The sequence below is a fragment of the Globicephala melas genome, chromosome 16 (assembly GCF_963455315.2).
Source record: "Globicephala melas chromosome 16, mGloMel1.2, whole genome shotgun sequence".
Classification (NCBI taxonomy): Eukaryota; Metazoa; Chordata; class Mammalia; order Artiodactyla; family Delphinidae; genus Globicephala; species Globicephala melas.
The window spans coordinates 72,394,923-72,416,590 of NC_083329.1; the positions used below are offsets into that span (position 1 = coordinate 72,394,923).

At 38.7% G+C, this 21,668-nt stretch overlaps 1 long non-coding RNA gene across 6 annotated transcripts in view; it reads left to right on the forward strand.

The window, feature by feature from the left end:
• LOC132593625 (uncharacterized) overlaps positions 1-21,668 on the forward strand; it is a 475,128-nt gene that overhangs the window by 56,273 nt on the left and 397,187 nt on the right. For all 6 annotated transcript variants that reach the window (XR_009559337.1, XR_009559340.1, XR_009559339.1 and 3 more), the window contains exon 2: positions 14,754-14,829. This is a non-coding gene — a long non-coding RNA (uncharacterized lncRNA). The remainder of the gene's footprint in view (positions 1-14,753; positions 14,830-21,668) is intronic.

Below are 21,668 nucleotides of genomic sequence, written 5' to 3' on the forward strand. Positions count from 1 at the left end.
GCCCTGTCAGATTTTTAAATACTCTCTTGGAGAATATTATTCTTCTACTAGCACCTTCTTTGCATCCACTGCATTTTTTCTAGCCCTAATTCAACCACTACATTGCTTCCTATCATGTGTGATATGTGGGTTTCCCAGGACACACTGTTCTTTCTGACACTCAGGAATGTACGCCTGAGGCACTGACATCTCCAGAGATGTTGCTGTAGTTGACACTGCTTTTAGAACATGTGCACCCAGAACTAACTTGCTAACCTATAGTCTTCTATTCCTTCCGACTGATGTGCATTCTTCAGCCCCCCCACAACTCCCTCTTCTTTTTAAGTTGTTAAGAACTGACTGTGTCCCCCTCAAATTCATACGTTGAAGCCCTAACCTCCAGTGTGGCTATATTTGGAGACAAGCCTTTAAGGAAATAATTAAGGTTAAATGAGGTTATAAGGGTAGGGCCCTGATCTGAAAGGATTAGTGTTCTTATGAGAGGAGGTACCAGAGAGCTATCCCAGTTCACAAAGAAGAGGCCATGTGAGCACACAGTGAGATGGCAGCTGCCTACAAACCAAGAGAAGAGGCCTCAGAATGAAACCTTCCTTCCCAGCACCTTGATCTTGGACTTAGCCTTCAAAACTGTGAGAAATAAATTTCTATTTAATCTGCCTAGTCTGTGGTATTTTGTTGTGGCATCCAGAGTGGCCATAACAAAATCCCATAGATACATGAATAGTAGTTCCAGATTTTTATCCATTATATTAAAATATTAATGTATTTTCCTTGGTTGAATTAGTGGTGGTGGTAGGAGAAATTACTGTGTATGGACACATGGGAAATCTTATTATGGCTGCTTTGTTGGCTTCTTGATTGACTGCATACTGTTGGAGCACCTGAATACAGCTGAATAGTTTTTTTGTGTTAAATTCTGGCTGACTTTTTTTTTCCTCAGTGGTTCCAGCTAGTTGGCACAGTTGGTGCTATTAACTTGTTGAGAAACACAGATGCCTTTTCCTGGTATTCAGAAGCAACTGAGTCTCTATGTTCTTTTTATTTGTTCCTTTTTTACCCTGCTAAATCGATGATGCATGGTTGCCTTTTCATTGTTTTGCTGAGGTTTATTTCATTGCCTCACACTTTTTGTTCATTAGACAAACATAGAGCAGATGATAAATAGTCATAGGGAAAATAACGTGTTAGACAAAAATGCAACCATGTGTTTCACAGAAAATGGCATATCATAGGTGCATTGTGTCTAGTGTAGAACAATTTAAAGATCCTTTGTGTGTAGGGAAAAAGCGTCTGTTTTTTAAAAAAAGCCACGGGAAAGACACCATTTTAATCTGTTTTACAGGTGTTTTAACACTGGGCAAAAGAATGATTAAACGTGCATTTGACCATAGTCCCTACACCTTTCTCGTACAATCCCATGAGACCCTATATGTACTTCTCTGATAGCACTTAATTCATTGAAATTAACTCTTTTCCTCTCTGTGTTCTCCCCCAAATGGAGTCTCCTTGAAGTCAGGGATTTCATTTTAGTCAGCCTTGTTTTCCCATCACTCAGCTCAGCACATGGCTCATAAAAGACTCTCAATAAACATTTGTTATATTGGATTGCATAGAAATGTTCAATGGATCTGTTTTTAGTAAGCCAGACAATATATTGCTTAAACATTGAAAAAGCAGTATTTTCTTCCTCGACTGCTCACATTCCAAGTCATCCATTTAATAACATGTTAGATATTTTCCCACCTAATTAAACTGAGTGTGCATAGATAGGATCTTAGGACAAACTGTCATTTTGAAACAAATTTGAACAGCACGGAAACGATTAAGTGCTAGGTTACCTTAATTTCTGAAAAAGGTTAAAAAGGAATCTTTTTTGCTCCAGGAAATAGAAGCACTAACTCAAAAATATGAAAGGGTAAATCATGGTCATCCAAGCATTTTGCTTTCCCCATGAGAGAAAAGAAACCTGGTCAGAGGGATACCAAGGTAAATGTAAAGGAGGACTATGGTAATCAGGGAGATGAAATGGGAGAGTAGACTTACTGAGGGACCAGGTGGAGTCTTTCTTTCAAAGTGGGATGGGTCAGCACTTAGTTTTCTAAAATCATATTTGAAGATTTGATGATTTTTTTTCAAGATCTATTTTAGTTCCTCCATTTAGGATTCTTTTTAAAAAAGTTTTTTAACCTCTCAGTTTGGATTTTAGCTTTACAGAAGTGTTGCAAAGATAGTACTCAACTTCCCCAATCTCAACATCTTATAGGACCATATTTATGAAAATTGATAAATTAACCTTGGCATAATACTATTCACTAAACCATAGACTTTATTCAGATTTCCCCAGTTCTTCCATTGATTAACTATTTTTGTTCTAGGATCCAACCTAGAATCCTACATTTCATTTAGTAATTCGTGTTTCTTCAAAGCAAATACTGCATGGTAACATAACATATATATGGAATCTAAAAAAAAAAAAAAGTCATGAAGAACCTAGGGGCAAAACGGGAATAAAGATGTAGACCTACTAGAAAATGGACTTGAGGACATGGCGAGGGGGAAGGGTAAGCTGGGACGAAGTGAGAGAGTGGCATGTACATATATACCCTACCAAATGTAAAATAGATAGCTAGTGGGAAGCAGCCGCATAGCACAGGGAGATCAGCTCGGTGCTTTGTGACCATCTAGAGGGGTGGGATAGGGAGAGTGGGAGGGAGGGAGATGCAAGAGGGAAGAGATATGAGGATATATATATATATATATATGTATAGCTAATTCATTTTGTTATAAAGCAAAAACTAACACAATTAACACTAAAGCAATTATACTCCAATAAAGATGTTAAAAAATAATCTCACTTTTGAGTCTTAAGGTTTATGTTCTACAGAGCCCTTATATCAAGTCAATTGTATGTTTTGGAGATTTCCTGATTTTAATTCTCTGAATTTCTTGTGTTTATCATTTATTCACCATATACAATAGGTTTGTAAATCTTTCTCCAATGCACAGTCCCTCTCCGTCCCCCTTTCTTTCTGCCCTGCCTCTTATCTCTGAAGACCCTGTGCCTCTGACCAGGCAAGCAATGTACATAAAGTAGGTCAGCTGAAATGTACAGGTTTCACTTTACTGGACACAATTCAGACCCTTATAGAAAACACTTAAGCAGAGGTTGCCAAGTCAATCTGAAAGCCTTGTTAATGTTATATTAAAGTTACTTAAAGTTTGGGACTAAGTAAACTTTCTGTCCTTCCCATTATTTACCCTCTGAGAATATCGTGATTCCTTTCTGAAAATGATGATTTCTTTTATCTAAGACATCAGTCAAATGAGAGTAAAAGATGTTATTCCAGTTACTTTATCTGAGAATATTGGAGTCCATGAATAAGCTTTATCATGTCCATATGCATAAATGAATAAAATTCTGTGTGTAATGTTTTGTTTATAAGTGTGGGTTTTTTCTGAGGAGGGCCCACAACTCTCATCAGATTTTTAAAAGCATCTCATGGCTCCAAAAAGCTGAAGAGCCATTTCTCTGGACTAGGAGTTGTAGGGGAATCTGTATCATCAGATTTGAATTCCAAATTTTAATGCAAAAAATATTTGGAGCTATGAAATAACTCCAAATGCCTTAAATTCACAAAATAAATATTCTTCCTTCTCCACATAATAATTTAGGAGCTTAAAGTTCATTGTGATCCATCTTTGTATTAATAATTATTGTATTTTTACCCTGATGTTCTTTTATGGTAAATTCTTTCTTTTTCCCTTTATTTCCAGAGTCCTTTTAAGCCTGGTCATTATTCCTCCCGCCTTTGCTTGTCTCTGTTTCACAAGCCATTCTTTCATCTCTCATTCCTACCCCATTACTGTCTCTTGACAAGACTGCTTGCTGGGCATTTGCCCACCACCTCCTCTCTGATTCCTACTCTTCTGCTTGCTCATAGGAAGTGCTCTGGCTAACAGAGTGTGTAACCATAGGGACTGTCAGTGCCAATAGCATACCAAAAACACAGTTCTGGAGAAAACATTAGCCTGACCCTTTCATGGGATCTTCTTAACAGAAAGCAGCCCATGTCCCAGGGTAGAGTTAGAAATTTATAGCATGGAACTAAATTTAAACCTAAGGAAAACAGACTCTCCCTTTTTATTTGAGAAGGCATACTTTCCCTAGTCATTGGAAGGGAAAGGGTGGGAGGTTAAGGGGATAAAGAATGGGATATTGCCTCTCACTCATCCATATTCAGGTAAAATGCTTCTATGCCGGTTCCCATAGAACGGGTAAGTCCCCTACCCACCCCAGCCCCTATCAAAAACCGTGTGGTATATAAGCAACTTCATTTAGTTGTGCATTACTTTTAACAGCAATAAAGCATTAATCTCAAATATGGTTTCCAAACATAAAGTGTAAAATATGACTCAGCACTATGCGATATATTATGATGGTTATCATTAGCATAGCATTCTGTTTATTGAGCAGTACTTCTGTATCAGATACTCTGTTATGTGCTTTATATACATTACCTCTAAATCTAACAATAGTCCTAAGAAAGAAACACTATTGTTATTTCAGCTTTGCCAGTGAGGAAGCCAAGGCTGAATTGGCCAATGGTTACTGTGCTGGCAAATAGTAGAGCTGGCCCTGCTTGTAGTTGAGTCCCAAGGTTGCAAACCCAAAGCTACAGTGCATTTTAATGGCCAGTTGAAAATGAGCTGTTGTTGTTAGGAATTGGAGACCAATAACGGTGGCCAGGCGAGGGAGAAGGGACAGCAGAAATAGTAGGAGGCATGTTCCAGACACTTACTGAAGGACTATAATAACATGTCTGTGTTCCATTTGCTTAGTTAGATTTTCTTTTCCTTGAGGTCAGTAATTTGATTCCTTTTGAGTGTCTTACACGTAATAGGTGCTTAATAAACAGTCTAAAAATGGGAAGGGAAAAGGGGAAGGAGAAGGGACAGATGGGCTAAAAAGGAAGTGAAGAGAGAATGAGAGATAGCTATGAAGAAGGAAGAAAGAAAATGATGGGGAATGAGTATGTATGTGGGGACAGAGTAGAGAAAAGAAGGTGGCAAAAGGAGAAAGACAAAAAGTGAGACAGGAAGATGAAGGCAGTAAAGCCCAGTTCATCTAACTTCCTGACCCAGACAACTTACTGTTCACTTAAGAGTCTGAGCTTCAGGGAATTGTCTTTATGACATTCAGTCCTTTGACATATTAGCTAGAGAACCTCTAAGTGCAGCTTTTCAATGATGATTTCATCCTTCAAATAATCCACAATCAACAAGGATCCCTAGGTCCTGTAGGACTGGCACAGCAGTGGAGGAGATAACCAGGAGTTTACAACACATACATAGGTAGCAATAGCCCAAAGGGAAAGGTCTTGCAAGTACTGTAAGTGGGCTGAAGAGGGGAAATGACCTCTGGTTTGGTTGGAGAAAGATAATAAAAGACTTTTTCAGTGCAGAAGTAATTCATTATTTGCCAAGTGGATAAAATTACAAGGTTAGCAGTGAAACTGAGGGGGAAGATACTTTAAGAAGAGGGATCATTGTTAGCAGTAGTGCAGAAGGGGAAAAACTTGTGGAATGACTCATTTTGCTGTATTTGCTTGCCACTCCCCACCTTCAAGCCCTCCCTCACCCCCACCTTTCTAGTAGTTTGTCAGCCTTTTTAATATCCTTTACCACTTATTTTCCTCTGCCCATCCCTCTAGTTATGGTGTTTGCTACATTCTGTCCTAGAGTGTACAGACACTTTTTATAAACCAGCTTAAGCCTTCTTGACTTCACCTGTCTCTGAAGTCCTTGCCCAATTTTTTCAGCCCTGCCACTCTGTAGTGACCAACTCTGGGTGGGCTTTGCCAGCTGCTACACTACTGACTTCACATGGGTGTGACCTGCAGTGCCTTGCCTCATGCCCACTCTGTGCCTCTTGCCTCCCAATCTGGGGCTTCCTTATGGCCAGTGACTCATCAGATACCACAAAAATCCTAGTGGTCACCTATGCAAGGAGGAACCCAGAAGTGGAGGAGATGTATGTATTGGAGGGTGAGAAAGGTGGAAAGTTAAAGTCACTGGGGCAAACCTTTGACCAATGGGAGGTGGGAGCTATGATTTGAGGTTGATATATTTTTCTTCCCTTTCACTCCTCCCCCATACAGTGCTGCTCTCCAGTCTCCTGAAAAATAGTCCAATTTGATATTAAGCAACAACCAGCTGGGTAAAGCAAACTCCTATTAGTCTTTCTTTCTTCCTTGACTCATTTCCCTTTTTCAACTCATGCTTTCATTCGATTGTACTTGCTGAAAACGTAGTAGCACAGAAACTTTTGCCTGAGTTCTACTTTCTGGAGAACTAAGGCTAAGACAAATATTCTGTCTCTCTTTCTCTCTCTTTCTCTCCCCCTCTCCCCCTCTCCCTCTGCCTATGTACAGACATATTTCCAAGCTACAGCAAACCCTTCTATTTTTAATAGCCAGATACAGCTGTTTAAATGTCTTACTAGTACTTCTGCGTGGATTTCTGACAGGTACTTCAAACTTCTCTAAAGTCAAATTAACCACCTTCCACCATCCAACTGCCTAAACTACATACCTGAGAGTCAGTCTTAGCAGGTCCCTCTCCCTTACCCTTTGATTCTATTTATTACTAAAGCTTGCCATTTCTCCTACCTGGAATCCTTCCTGATTCATCCATTCATCCATTTCTCCCCATTCCTACTGCCCATGTTCAGGCAAACATGTCTTTCCCAGATTTCTACAACATCCTCCTATAGGTCTCTTGGCCACATGTCTTAATTTCCCTTAAATCCCTACTCTATATGTGAGCCAGATTGATCTTTCCAAAATTATAAATTTTATCTTGCTACAGCCCTGCGAGAAATCCCTCAATAGCTTTGAGATAAGGTTCAAACTCCTTAGTGTGACTTCTAAGGCTCCCAATGCCCTGCACTGTCTTCCTCTTTAAACGCTTGATTCTACTCCCTCATCTTTACCCTGCTATGTTGAGTGTCTTTCAGCTTCTTAAGAGAGCAGGGCTCTCTTTCATTCATTGGTGATTCTTTAGAGATGCAGATCCCTTTCCCTCAATTGTTATTCCTTTGGGCTCTCTGATTTTATTCATTCTTTATATCTCAACGTGAATGACACTTCACATACTGGAGTTTGAGGTTCAGGATCTGAAGCAGTTTTTAATAATTTTGATCTCTAAATTGGGGATCACAATTTAGATGTGATTTAGGCCAGAGTTATCAAAACTTATTATGAAGATGAAAGGGAAGATGGTGGCAGAGGGAAAAACTGAGCCACCTGCCTGACAGGCATTTGAGGAAGGTGAGAGAATGTCTTGGAGATTAGTATACAACAAAGTGAAGATTCTGTTTTGATATGGGATTGCCATTACAGATTACCACAGAAGAGGTTATTCCTGAGCTGCCAAGTCAGCAACTACTACAGCAATGAGATTGAAACAAGTCTAGCTCCGATCCTTGTGTAATGATCCACTTGCAACAGAGCCTTAGCTATGTCCAGAGGGAACTCAGTAGCTACAGTTGGATTCCTGTGTAGTTCCAGTGGCACAATACAACAAAACTCTGGAGGTAGGCAGAGACTATTGCTGTTGTGTATACTTAAGTGCACATTGGAAAAAAATTAGGTGCTTCCACCTACAAGAGTGATTAGAGGCCAGATTGAGGGGCATGGGTGTATTTTTATTGATGATTCAATTCTGTGAACCTAACCCAATTCAGACCTCCAATCTAATTAGCCTATGTAAATAGAGTCTTTTATTTATATTTTTATACCTCAGGTTCAACATTTGTAGGCTATATAAATTCCACTTAGAACACTTAAACACCAAAAAAAAATTAAAAAACAAAAAACCCAGAAACCTTCCATCTCACTAAAGATAAGACCAACTGCCTCTAAAAAGATCTGTGCCTGCCTGCACACACCAAATGGTAGTTGTCAGCTGTGCCAACAACACTTGACAAGTAGAATTGAATGTTCAACTCCTGAGTATTTTGGAATCCCTGACAAAGCAAAATCCTGATAATGAGTTTTACTTTTAAAGCATATTTTGGTTGTTTAATTAAAAAGTCATTTTTCACTTATTCATTTAACAGATATATGTGGAACACAACAGGACACCAACTCTGCTTTGATGGCACTTACAGTCTATTAGCAAGATAGGTATTAAATCATCTGTTCATTAATTACAGTGTCAGTGGTACAAGGAGAAATATCCTTAAATTCTTTTGGCCGTATGGGCTCCAGGCTAGATTAACCCAATTTTGTAACATCATAAGTTATGCTAAACTGAAATTTAGCTAACACATTTTAGATAAAACTTTTTAAAGTTTCTATGTGTAAGTTCTGTTGCCTGAAAGAATTGACTCATTTATGATTTAGTTAAAATTTCTTTTCTAAGCTCCATGCGTGAGTTCTGTTGCCTAGAACAATTGACTCAACCTATGAGTGATGTGTGATCATATCCAGAGAGCCATTTCCCTGTTTTTTAGCTCAGGTTCCTGACAATGGATGAGCTACAAAACACAATATGTTAGGGAAGTGATTTAGCAGTTTATTCCTCAACTGAAACCTGAGAGGCAGTTCATCCTCACTTAAAAGGTAATGTATTTCTAGATGGTTTTTTTGAGGTCCTGTCATGAGTCAACAACAGAATTAGGACTAGAACGTGTCTGTGCTTGGAGTGCCAACCTTTTATCATAAATTCTCTCAGGCCATCCTTCCTCTTAAAGAATGTTAGCTCTTATTTCCAGAAAGAATAGATCAAAATAATTGACTCCAAAGAACCTTCCTAATGCAGTGTACCATTGAAATGACCCTATAATGAAGCAAATGGAAAACGGAAGCATTCTTATTGCATTTATCATTTATTGAACAGTAGGGCCCTCAATTTAGGATTAGAATTAAATGACTTTAAATAAATAATCCATAGCGTATATTGGCACAGAAGTGATCAAAGATAGCTGAGAAAGGTATGAAATAAGTTAGGAAGAAACTAATTGAAAACTTACTGTAATCTGGAGGAAAAGAAAAGTAACTCAAATGAGACTCAAATGTGACTTGTGGAGTTTAGCTAACAGTGCTGCCAAGGCTCAAAGTTGAGAAACATGTCTTTAGGGCTGACAACAAATTGAGATGAAATCATCAGTGGAGGAAGGCAAAATTGGAGGAGCTCTGTGAGGGCCTTCAGAGGCCACAAAGAGAAAAATAGCCCCTTCAGCGTTGGCAAGGCTTGCCTGGCTGACAGTGGGAAGTGTCCTTGACTCAAAGCCTGAGGCTAAGGTTTGGGGAGAGTTGGAGGCGGGATGAGATACAAAAGAAGAGGAGAGATCAGGAGGCCTGGAATTGAGAGTCCTTCAAGTCTCAGGAGGAAGCAAGTAGGGAGAGAATAATGTTCATAATTCCAAAGTGCCGAGGGGAAACTAGAGAAGGCCAGGGGAACAGAGGAACTTGTTGGGGGAGGGTAACTGATAGGAGGCAAGGTCTCCTGGCAGGATTTTAAGTCTGTGGCTATAAATCCACCTCAAGTTTCTGGCACTTATATCAGTACAAACCATGAAGGGTCTCTCTCAATTTTATGGAACCCTTTGGTGGGACTGATGCCCAATACTTCAGTTTCCCTCTATTTATCTGTATGTAACACATTGTTTCCTGTAGTGAAGGGACCATTGAATTTTCAGACAGCACAGAAAAGTTACACTTTTCAACTGCAAATGTAATACCTTTTTTGTTGTTGTTAACAACTGTCAAAAATCTATTATTGGGGGGCTTCCCTGGTGGCGCAGTGGTTGAGGGTCCGCCTGCCGATGCAGGGGACACGGGTTCGTGCCCCGGTCCGGGAGGATCCCACATGCCGCGGAGCGGCTGAGCTCGTGAGCCATGGCCGCTGAGCCTGCACGCCCACAGCCTGTGCTCCGCAACGGGAGAGGCCACAACAGTGAGAGGCCCGCTGCAAAAAAAAAAAAAAAAAAAAAATCCATTATTGGGAAATCAATTCTCCACCCCATTTCCAACAACAGATTAGAGATACCCAGCAAGTGACTTTTAGCACACCATGGAGTGTATTTTCTTATTTTTGGACCAGGCATTCTTCCAGAATCTTTGTTGAATCTCCTTGTTTTCCTCTCGCATCCACAGACCATCAAGTTGAGAGTCATACTGCCAACATTGCTATACTGTTTACCTCCTGGAAAGAAATATTTTTTGTCTCTTTAGTGTGAAACCTAATACCCTTTTCATGAGAGTGTTAGAAGAGCTTGATTTGCATTTTCATAATGATTAATGATGTTCAGCATCTTTTTGTGTGCTTAATTACTATCCATACTATACACACCTATTATAGAATGTCTAATTTTAAAACATATAGTAACAAAATACTCCAAAATTGGCACTCTCAAGGTCTGGCAGGGGTGAGGAGCTCTGGGGACTTTCCTACATTGCTTGGGGCACAGCCACTCTAGAAAATGGTTTAGTGGTTTCTTGTGAGGTTGAATGTACGCTCACCATTATCATCAGCAGTCTCACTCCTGGGTATTTACCAGAGAGAAATGAACACTTACATTCACAAAAAAACTTCTACAAAAATATTTAGGCAGCATTACTTATGATCACCCCAAACTAGAAACAACCCAAACTTTCTTCAACAGGTAAAAGACTAAACAAACTATAATAAATTCATGCAATGGAATATTACTCAGCATTAAGCAGAAGCAAACTACTGATACCTGTGACACCATGGATGAACTTCACATGTATTCTGCTAAGTGAAACAAGCTAGTCTCAAAAAAGTACACACTGTACAATTGCTTTATATGATATTCTAGAAAAGGCAAAGCTATAGTAATGGAAACAGATCAGTGGCTGCTGGGCTTACGAGGTTGGGGAAAGATATGATTATAAGAGGTAGCACAAGGGAACTTGGGGAATGATGGCACTGTCTGTTCTGATCATCATGCTTGTGTGATCCAGATGTGTTAAAACTCATAGAACTGTATGTGCCTCAAGAATGGGTGAGTTTTAATGTACATACGTTATAAATAAATAATGTTGAAGAAGTTTGTCTTTACCAAGTAAGTAGAAGCGGTCCCCACACAGATTAGTTCCTTAATTGTGGATATTCACACATTATTTAGACTTAACATTCTAACTTGGAATGCTGATTTAAGGCCTTGTAAAGGTGGAACCCAGAGTCAGGTCTTCTGTTGTCATTATATTTATATCTTTCATGAACAGAGAACTAATGGATGATTTCATTACTACATAGACAACAGCTCCATTTGAAACAAAAATTTTAATATATTCTTTTAAAACAAAATTTATATCACATGTTTGATTTGCTCTGTTTTTGGTACAGACCAGTGGGTCTTGGTGGGCTAGAGCAGAGAGTGGGCAAGTCCACAATCATAGTGAAGTGACACCCCTCTCCACCTAACCCTTGCCCCTGCTCAGGTATCTCTTTGCATCTGCTGAGTCTTCTGGAGGTGGGTGGGGATGCTGACTGGAGGGAAGGATGGGCGCTAGCTGTAGCTTGGTTGGAAGGAATGACAGGGAGTCTGAAATCGAATTTATCTTTAGATAAGAAAAATCTGGTCCAGTGAGAGTCAGCAACAGGACCTGAGGGTAGGAGAGGAGCAGTTGGTCGGAGTACAGACCAGTGGCTGATACCTACTCCAATGTGGAGAACACTGAAAGAATCATCTTTAGGCCCAGGGAACTGCTTGTCCCTCTACCAGCACCTGAGTGTTACACAGAGGAGAGAATCTTCTCCTTCTGGCATCACAAGGACTGCAAAGCTGTGCATCATTAAGACTGAATGAGGAAGAAATAGAAAATATGAACAGACCAATCACAAGCACTGAAATTGAAACTGTGATTAAAAATCTTCCAACAAAAGCCCAGGACCAGATGGTTTCACAGGCGAATTCTGTCAAACATTTAGAGAAGAGATAACACCTATCCTTCTGAAACTCTTCCAAAATATAGCAGAGGGAGGAACACTCTCAAACTCATTCTACGAGGCCACCATCACCCTGATAACAAAACCAGACAAGGATGTCACAAAGAAAGAAAACTACAGGCCAATATCACTGATGAACATAGATGCAAAAATCCTCAACAAAATACTAGCAAACAGAATCCAACAGCACATTAAAAGGATCATACACCATGATCAAGTGGGGTTTATTCCAGGAATGCAAGGATTCTTCAATATACGCAAATCAATCAAAGTGATACACCATATTAACAAATTGGAGAAAAACCATATGATAATCTCCATAGATGCAGAGAAAGCTTTCCACAAAATTCAACACCCATTTATGATAAAAACCCTGCAGAAACTAGGCATAGAAGGAACTTTGCTCAACATAATAAAGGCCATATATGACAAACCCACAGCCAACATTGTCCTCAATGGTGAAAAACTGAAAGCATTTCCACTAAGATCAGGAACAAGACAAGGTTGCCCACTCTCACCACTCTTATTCAACATAGTTTTGGAAGTTTTAGCCACAGCAATCAGAGAAGAAAAGGAAATAAAAGGAATCCAAATCGGAAAAGAAGAAGTAAGGCTGTCACTGTTTGCAGATGACATGATACTATACATAGAGAATCCTAAAGATGCTACCAGAAAACTACTAGAGCTAATCAATGAATTTGGTAAAGTAGCAGGATACAAAATTAATGCACAGAAATCTCTGGCATTCCTATACACTAATGATGAAAAATCTGAAAGTGAAATTTAGAAAACACTCCCATTTACCATTGCAACAAAAAGAATAAAATATCTAGGAATAAACTTACCTAAGGAGACAAAAGACCTGTATGCAGAAAATTATAAGACACTGATGAAAGAAATTAAAGATGATACAAATAGATGGAGAGATATACCATGTTCTTGGATTGGAAGAATCAACATTGTGAAAATGACTCTACTACCCAAAGCAATCTACAGATTCAATGCAATCCCTATCAAACTACCACTGGCATTTTTCACAGAACTAGAACAAATAATTTCACTATTTGTATGGAAACACAAAAGAATAGCCAAAGCAATCTTGAGAACTTAAAACAGAGCTGGAGGAATCAGGCTCCCTGACTTCAGACTATACTACAGAGCTACAGTAATCAAGACAGTATGGTACTGGCACAAAAACAGAAAGATAGATCAATGGAACAGGATAGAAAGCCCAGAGATAAACCCACACACATATGGCCATCTTATCTTTGATAAAGGAGGCAGGAATGTACAGTGGAGAAAGGACAGCCTCTTCAATAAGTGGTGCTGGGAAAACCGGACAGGTACATGTAAAAGTATGAGATTAGAACACTCCCTAACACCATACACAAAAATAAGCTCAATATGGATTAAAGACCTAAATGTAAGGCCAGACACTATCAAACTCTTAGAGGAAAACATAGGCAGAACACATAAATCACAGCAAGATCCTTTTTGACCCACCTCTTAGAGAAATGGAAATAAAAACAAAAATAAACAAATGGGACCTAATGAAACTTCAAAGCTTTTGCACAGCAAAGAAAACCGTAAACAAGACCAAAAGGCAACCCTCAGAATGGGAGAAAATATTTGCAAATGAAGCAACTGACAAAGGATTAATCTCCAAAATTTACAAGCAGCTCATGCAGCTCAATAACAAAAAAACAAACAACCCAATCCAAAAATGGGCAGAAGAACTAAATAGACATTTCTCCAAAGAAGATATACAGATTGCCAACAAACACATGAAAGAATGCTCAACATCACTAATCATTAGAGAAATGCAAATCAAAACTACAATGAGATATCATCTCACACCGGTCAGAATGGCCATCATCAAAAAATCTAGAAACGATAAATGCTGGAGAGGGTGTGGAGAAAAGGGAACACTCTTGCACTGCTGGTGGGAATGTGAATTGGTACAGCCACTATGGAGAACAGTATGGAGGCTCCTTAAAACACTGCAACAGAACTACCATATGACCCAGCAATCCCACTACTGGGCATACACCCTGAGAAACCATAATTCAAAAAGAGTCATGTACCAAAATGTTCATTGCAGCTGTATTTACAATAGCCAGGAGATGGAAACAACCTAAGTGTCCATCATCGGATGAATGGATAAAGAAGATGTGGCACATACATACAATGGAATATTACTCAGCCATAAAAAGAAACAAAATTGAGTTGTTTTTAGTGAGGTGGATGGACCTAGAGTCTGTCATACAGAGTGAAGTAAGTCAGAAAGAGAAAAACAAATACCGTATGCTAACACATATGTAGCGAATCTAAAAGAAGAATGGTTCTGATGAACCTAGGGGCAGAACAGGAATAAAGACACAGACATAGAGAATGGACTTGAGGACACAGGGAGGGGGAAGGGTAAGCTGATGCAAAGTAAGAGAGTAGCATTGACATATATACACTACCAAATGTAAAATAGATCGCTAGTGGGAAGCAGCCGCGTAGCACAGGGTGATCAGCTCGGTGCTTTGCGACCACCTAGAGGGTTGGGATAAGGAGGGTGGGAGGGAGACGCAAGAAGGAGGGTATATGGGGACATACGTATGCATATAGCTGGTTCACTTTGTTATACAGCAGAAACTATCACAACACTGTAAAGCAATTATACTCCAATAAAGATGTTTAGAAAAAAAAATTAAACTTGTGAAATGGTATTGTATACAATCTGTGAAAAAACTTACAGGTGGTTAATATTTTTAAATGTGTTACAGAAGGGAAGCATAACAGTTTCAGAAAAATCGCTGTCTTTGGAGAGAGCAGAGAATGAGATGGGAAAAGTCTTCAACTGTAAGTTACATTTGATTTTTAATGGAAAAAAACTTAAGTGAAAATAATCTGAAAATGGCAAAATGTTAATAATTCTTGATTTTTGGTGGTGATATGATTCTGGATGGTGGATATTTTGTGCAGTTTTCTGCATGTCTGAATTATTTTATTATTTAGATTTTTTAAAAGTTGAAAAGCAGTGACATGTAGTAGAAGCCAGAAGTGAGCAAGAGTGTTGGACTCTTTTTGTAAGCATTTTAAAAACATCCTTTGAGTTTTGAAAATGTTTTTAGGGAATTTTTTTTTTTAGATAAAATTTACATAATGTAAAATTCACCGTTTTAATAATTTTAAAGTGTACAGTTGTGACTTTTAGTATATTCTTAATGTTGTGAAACCTTCACTACTATCTAATTCCACACTTTCCATTACCTTTTTGAGGAATCTTGCAAGGAACCAGAAGTCTCCGTTAGCAGTAGCAGCTTGGGACAAATGATGAAAATATTAATATTAAGTGATTTTATATGAATTCACAGAGAGAGACCTGGGATCATTGAACTTACATGTTTAAATTGCTGTGTAATTAGAGATTTAGGGTCTTAATACTTCCCTCATAGACAAGAATAGCCCTTACCAACTTTGAGAGTTAGTAATGCCTTTTCCTGGGTGGTAACTTCACCCTCTACCCTTTGTGATTTTCTCTTTTTTGTAGCACTGCCCAGAAAAGAGAAATAAAGACATGTCTTCTGCCTAAGCCTTCTATGGATACTCTCTCTTGCCTTCCCATGCTGTTTTGGTAGACTTAGGAACTGCTATAGACTAAATGTTGTCTTCCCCCTCAAGGTTCATGTTTTGAAATCCTGATCCCCAATGTGATGATATTTGGAGCTGGAGCCTTTAGGAGGTGATGAGGTCATCAAGACAGAGCCCTCATGAATGAGATTAATGCCCTTATAAAAGAGGCTCTGGAGAGCTCCCGTGTCCCTTCCACCATGTTAGGACACAGAAGACAGCTGTCTATAAAACAGGAAATGGGCCCTCACCAGACGCCAAATCTGCTGGCACCTTGACCTTGAACTCCCAGGCTCCAGAAATGTGAGAAATGAGTTTTTGTTGTTTATAAGCCACCCAGTCTATGGTATTCTTTTATCGCCCTGGTGGACTAGGGCAGGAACCTGTCTTCTGATACTTGCACTGCACTGTGTATTGATTTCCATGATAACGATTACCCTTAGTTTTGTTATTACTTATGACGCAATCAGCCTATCACTTGAGGAAGCTCTTGAATTCTGTGATCATATCGTTTTACCTTTGAATCCTCAAAACTTAGCATCATTTCTAGAACTTAGTAGATGTTCAAATAAATGTCATTTGAATGAATGGCTTTAATGGATGAAGTGTCTGTGACTCAGTTCAGGTCTTTGCAAGTCCAACAACAGAAGTTGGTCAGACTTCTCATTTTTTATCAACTGTTGAATATGGGACAGTTGGCCTAAGATTTAGGATACCTCCAGTAAACAAGCCCAAGGAACAACTAAATGTTAAAATCCTTCCCTCCCTGCAAGGGTCAGCTTGATCAAGGGCCTTGGATTAGTGGTTGATTTCTGCAATAAGATGTCTCTCACAATCTTACGTCAGATGTCCTTTCACATGTTTTGTTGATTTTTAGCAAAACTGAAGAAAGAATAAGAATTCTTTAGAATTTTTATGTATTGTCCCATAATTGCGTTCTTAATATGGAGGAACATACAAATCCAGGCGAAGATTCTTCTGTTCGGCCCTGGAACAACTGAAAGCAGATTACTGTAGTGATTAGAAGTTTGGCTTGCAATCAGATGGATTGTGCTTCAAATCTCTGCTCTGTCACTTTCTAGCCAGAAGTCCCTAGGCAAATTACTTAACTTCTCTAAGACTCAATTTTCTTATCTGCAAAGTAGGGATAATAAAAGAATGAACTTCATAAGTTTTCTTTGAGTACTAAGTGAGGTAATACACATAAGAAATTAAGCATATAGCCTAGCGCGTAGTAAGCGTTCTCTTAATATTAGTGATTTTTATCTGGAACTTGGAGTGATAATTTTTGGTCATGGAAAGGGTCTCTGAAGAACCACCAGGGTGTGTGCAATGCAGGAGAGTGTAATGTGAATCACGTCAAGGAATTCAGGATTCAAAATTCAATTTCACCTGAAAGACCTTTGGCAACTCACTTACTTGGCCTCCTTTTTCACGTCTCTCACTATGTATTTTCTTTCTTTTTTCCCCTCTTTATACAAACTTCCTGAGAAAATAATCTGTTATGTTTGTTGACACAGGAATTTGTTTTTTGATATAGTCATTCAGTGAGTAATGATAAGCTATAGACCTATTAAAGGAATGTCACGTATCAAGACCTGATGATGAGAGAAGGGTTTTTAAGTGGATGGAGACTTCCAATGACTCTGGAATACTTTTATATGTATATTTTTCTTTTCTGCCTCTATATAAAGCTGGATAAGAAAAAAACAAAAAGAAAAACAAGCAAACAAACATTTCATGCTACCCTTTCTTTCTGGGTTGCTTGACAAACAAGATTAGTTTCTAAAACAGTTGAAAATCTTTTTGTTCTTTTGGTAAATTTTCAGTCTGGCAACAAGCAGAACAGGATGAAAGTCTCTTAATCTTTCTTTCCAGGCCAGCTCTGTCATCTTGTTTCTACATATCTTCTTTGTCATTGTGTATTCACATGAAAATATTTGGCCCTCTAGGACTACGGAGACATTCTGGAATGACTGTTCTCAGAGTTAGGGATCAGTCTAAGCCCTGTAGCTGCTTGGAAGCCTCTGTTCCCATATCTGTAACAGTAAGAGAATGGACTAGGTGCTGAATTGCAAATAGGATTTATTTTACAGTCCTACTTTGAGTGGTTGGTAGTAGCTAACTGGGGTACTGAGTTGAGACAGTGAAGATGAAACCTGATACAGTGGGAGAATGTTTTGTGATAAATTAGCCATAAGCATGGGACAGAGGAATGAGGGCCCTTATGCCAGAATCTTACCACCTGCTATAATAGACTAGAATGCTGTTTACATGCACAGCACGTATTATTGTCCATTTCTTTCCTAAAGAATTTGAGGTACCGTAAGTACTTTTTAAAAGCTAAAAAAAAAAGAATTCAGAAAAGGTAATGGGAAATGAGAGTAAATATATGAAAAGCAGAAAGGAAGTGTAAGAACCAACTATGAAATTTGAGGTTTAATTTTAATATCCCTAACTTTATTCTCTAGTACTCTTTCTTTCTATTCAATGCCCATAGATCATGGCATAGAAAAAGGAGTCATTTTGGCCTGGTGGTAATATGTGAAACTCTGGATATTTTTCATATTTTCTCATGAAAATGTCTGGTAGAATCCTGAGATTTGTTGAGGATTCAGCATGATGGGAGAAATGCTTTTGCAGGCTTACTGAGTCAGACTTAAGCAATCAAAATGATTGTTCTATTTAAAATTCATCAACAGTAATGAGCTCTTGCGTCATTCTGCAAAGATGAGACTTGGGTCTCGTGAAGGCTTTCAAAACCTCATTGCCAAAACTGAAAGAGAAATTAAGGAAACACTCCCATTTAACATTGCAACAAAAAGAATAAAATACCTAGGAATAAACCTACCTAGGAGACAAAAGACCTGTATGCAGAAAACTATAAGACATTGATGAAAAATTAAAGATGATACATACAGATGGAGAGATATACCATGTTCTTGAATTGGAAGAATCAACATTGTGAAAATGACTATACTACCCAAAGCAATCTACAGATTCAATGCAATCCCTATCAAATACCAATGGCATTTTTCACAGAACTAGAACAAAACAATTCACAATTTGTATGGAAACACAAAAGACCCTGAATAGCCAAAGCAGTCTTGAGAAAGAGAAACAGAACTGGAGGAATCCGGCTCCCTGACTTCAGACTATACTACAAAGCTGTAGTCATCAAGACTGTATGGTACTCATAATTCAAAAAGACACATGCACCCCAATGTTCATTGCAGCACTATTTACAACAGCCAGGTCATGGAAGCAACCTAAATGCCCATCCACAGATGAATGGATAAAGAAGATGTGGTACATACATACAATGGAATATTACTCAGCCATAAAAAGGAACAAAACTGGGTCATTTGTAGAGACGTGGATGGATCTAGAGACTGTCATACAGAATGAAGGAAGTCAGAAAGAGAAAAACAAATATCGTATATTAATGCATATATGTGGAACCTAGAAAAATGGTACAGATGAACCGGTTTGCAGGGCAGAAATAGAGACACAGATGTAGAGAACAAACATATGGACACCAAGGGGGGAAAGCAGTAGGGGGTGGGGGTGTGATGAATTGGGAGATTGGGATTGACATGTATACACTGATGTGTATAAAATGGATGACTAGTAAGAACCTGCTGTATAAAAAAGTAAATAAAATAAAATTCAAAAAAAAAAAAAGACAGTATGGTACTGGCACAAAAACAGAAATATAGATCGCTGGAACAGGATAGAAAGCCTGGAGATAAACCCACACACATATGGTCACTTTATCTTTGATAAAGGAGGCAAGAATATACAATGGAGAAAAGACAGCCTCTTCAATAAGTGGTGCTGGGAAAACTGGACAGCTACATGGAAAAGAATGAAATTAGAACACTCCCTAACACCATAACAAAAATAAACGCAAAATGGATTAAAGACCTAAATGTAAGGCCAGACACTATAAAACTCTTAAAGGAAAACATAGGCAGAACACTCTATGACATAAGTCACAGCAAGATCCTTTTTGACCCACCTCCTAGAGCAATGGAAATAAAAACAAAAATAAACAAATGGGACATAATGAAACTTAAAAGCTTTTGCACAGCAAAAGAGACCATAAACAAGACCAAAAGACAACCCTTCATAATGAGAGAAAAAATTTGCAACTGCCAGAGGATTAATCTCCAAAATATACAAGCAGCTCATGCAGCTCAATATCAAAAAAAAAAACAAACAACCCAATCCAAAAATGGGCAGAAGACCTAAATAGACATTTCTCCAGAGAAGATATACAGATTGCCAACAAACACATGAAAGGATGCTCAACATCACAAATCATTAGAGAAATGCAAATTAGAATTACAATGAGGTATCACCTCACACCGGTCAGAATGGCCATCATCAAAAAATCTACAGGGCTTCCCTGGTGGCGCAGTGGTTGAGAGTCCACCTGCCGATGCAGGGGACACGGGTTCGTGCCCCGGACCGGGAAGATCCCACATGCCATGGAGCGGCTAGGCCCGTGAGCCATGGCCGCTGAGCCTGCGCGTCCGGAGCCTGTGCTCCACAACAGAAGAGGTCACAACAGTGAGAGGCCTGTGTACCACCAAAAAAAAAAAAAAAACTACAAACAATAAATGGAGGAGAGGGTGTGGAGAAAAGGGAACCCTCTTGCACTATTAATGGGAATGTAAATTGGTATAGCCACTATGGAGAACAGTATGGAGGTTCCTTAAAAAAGTAAAAGTAGAGCTACCATACGACCCAGCATTACCACTACTGGGTATATACCCTGAGAAAACAGTAATTCAAAAAGAGTCATGTACCACAATATTCATTGCAGCACTATTTACAATAGCCAGGACATGGAAGCAACCTAAGTATCCATCGACAGATGAATGGATACAGAAGATGTGGCACATAAATACAAGGGAATGTTACTCAGCCATAAAAAGAAACAAAACGAAATTTGAGTTTTTAGTGAGGTGGATAGACCTAGAGTCTGTCATACAGAGTGAATTAAGTCAGAAAGAGAAAAACAAATACTGTGTGCTAACACATATATACAGAATCTAAAATTGGTTCTGAAGAACCTAGGGGCAGGACAGGAATAAAGATGCAGACGTAGAGAATGGACTTGAGGACGCCGGGAGGGGAAAGAGTAAGGTGGGACGAAGTGAGAGAGTGGCATGGACATATATACACTACCAAATGTAAAATAGACAGCTAGTGGGAAGCACGTATAGCTGATTCACTTTGTTATACAGCAGAAAGTAACACAACATTGTAAAGCAATTATACTCCAATAAAGATGTTAAAAAAAACAAAAGAAAACAAAAACCTCATTGCCATCTACAGTGCCCTTAGATGCAGTTACCCAGTGCATAGTAAATGGATCCGCACAGGCACGTTGGGGCAGGGGAAATAGTCACATGTTTTAAGACTACATAGAGCTTTATGACTGGGATGATATTTTCCCTCTTCTGTTTTGCATTGAGAATATATAAAAATAATGATATTGGCATGCTTGTAAATGATATATTTCTAGAAGCTACTCTTGAACTTTTCTGCAAGGTGGATTTTCAAAGTCTTTCCTATTTCACTTATATATTTAAACAAACATTTGCTCATTTACATTAATTAGGGTTATTTCTTTCTCCAAAATGCTGTAGAATTTTTTTCCTAAGTGATTTCTGTGCTCCTACACTCTCTTCTATTTAGTATAGTCAGGTTGCTCTTTTTTAAAAGAAAGAAAGCAGAGAAGACTTCTGGTTCTGGCTAAGAAGTAGTAATAAGAATTGAATTTATGCCCTTGCCTGAAATAACAAAAAAAAATCAGAGTAAGTTAAGAAATGATTTTCAAGTTATTGGATATCAGGCAATGAAAGATAGTGATCTCAGAGAGATGGAAAACAAATGAGGGAACCCTAGGATTGCCAACATTTGTTGCTTTGAGAGAGTTTCTGGACCATTGCACACTGAGGAGAAACACAGGCAGAGGCTGCAAAACTCTGGAGTTGAGATGGAACTGAGAATCTAGAGAAACCAAGGCACTTACATTTGGAAGGCAGAATACTGGA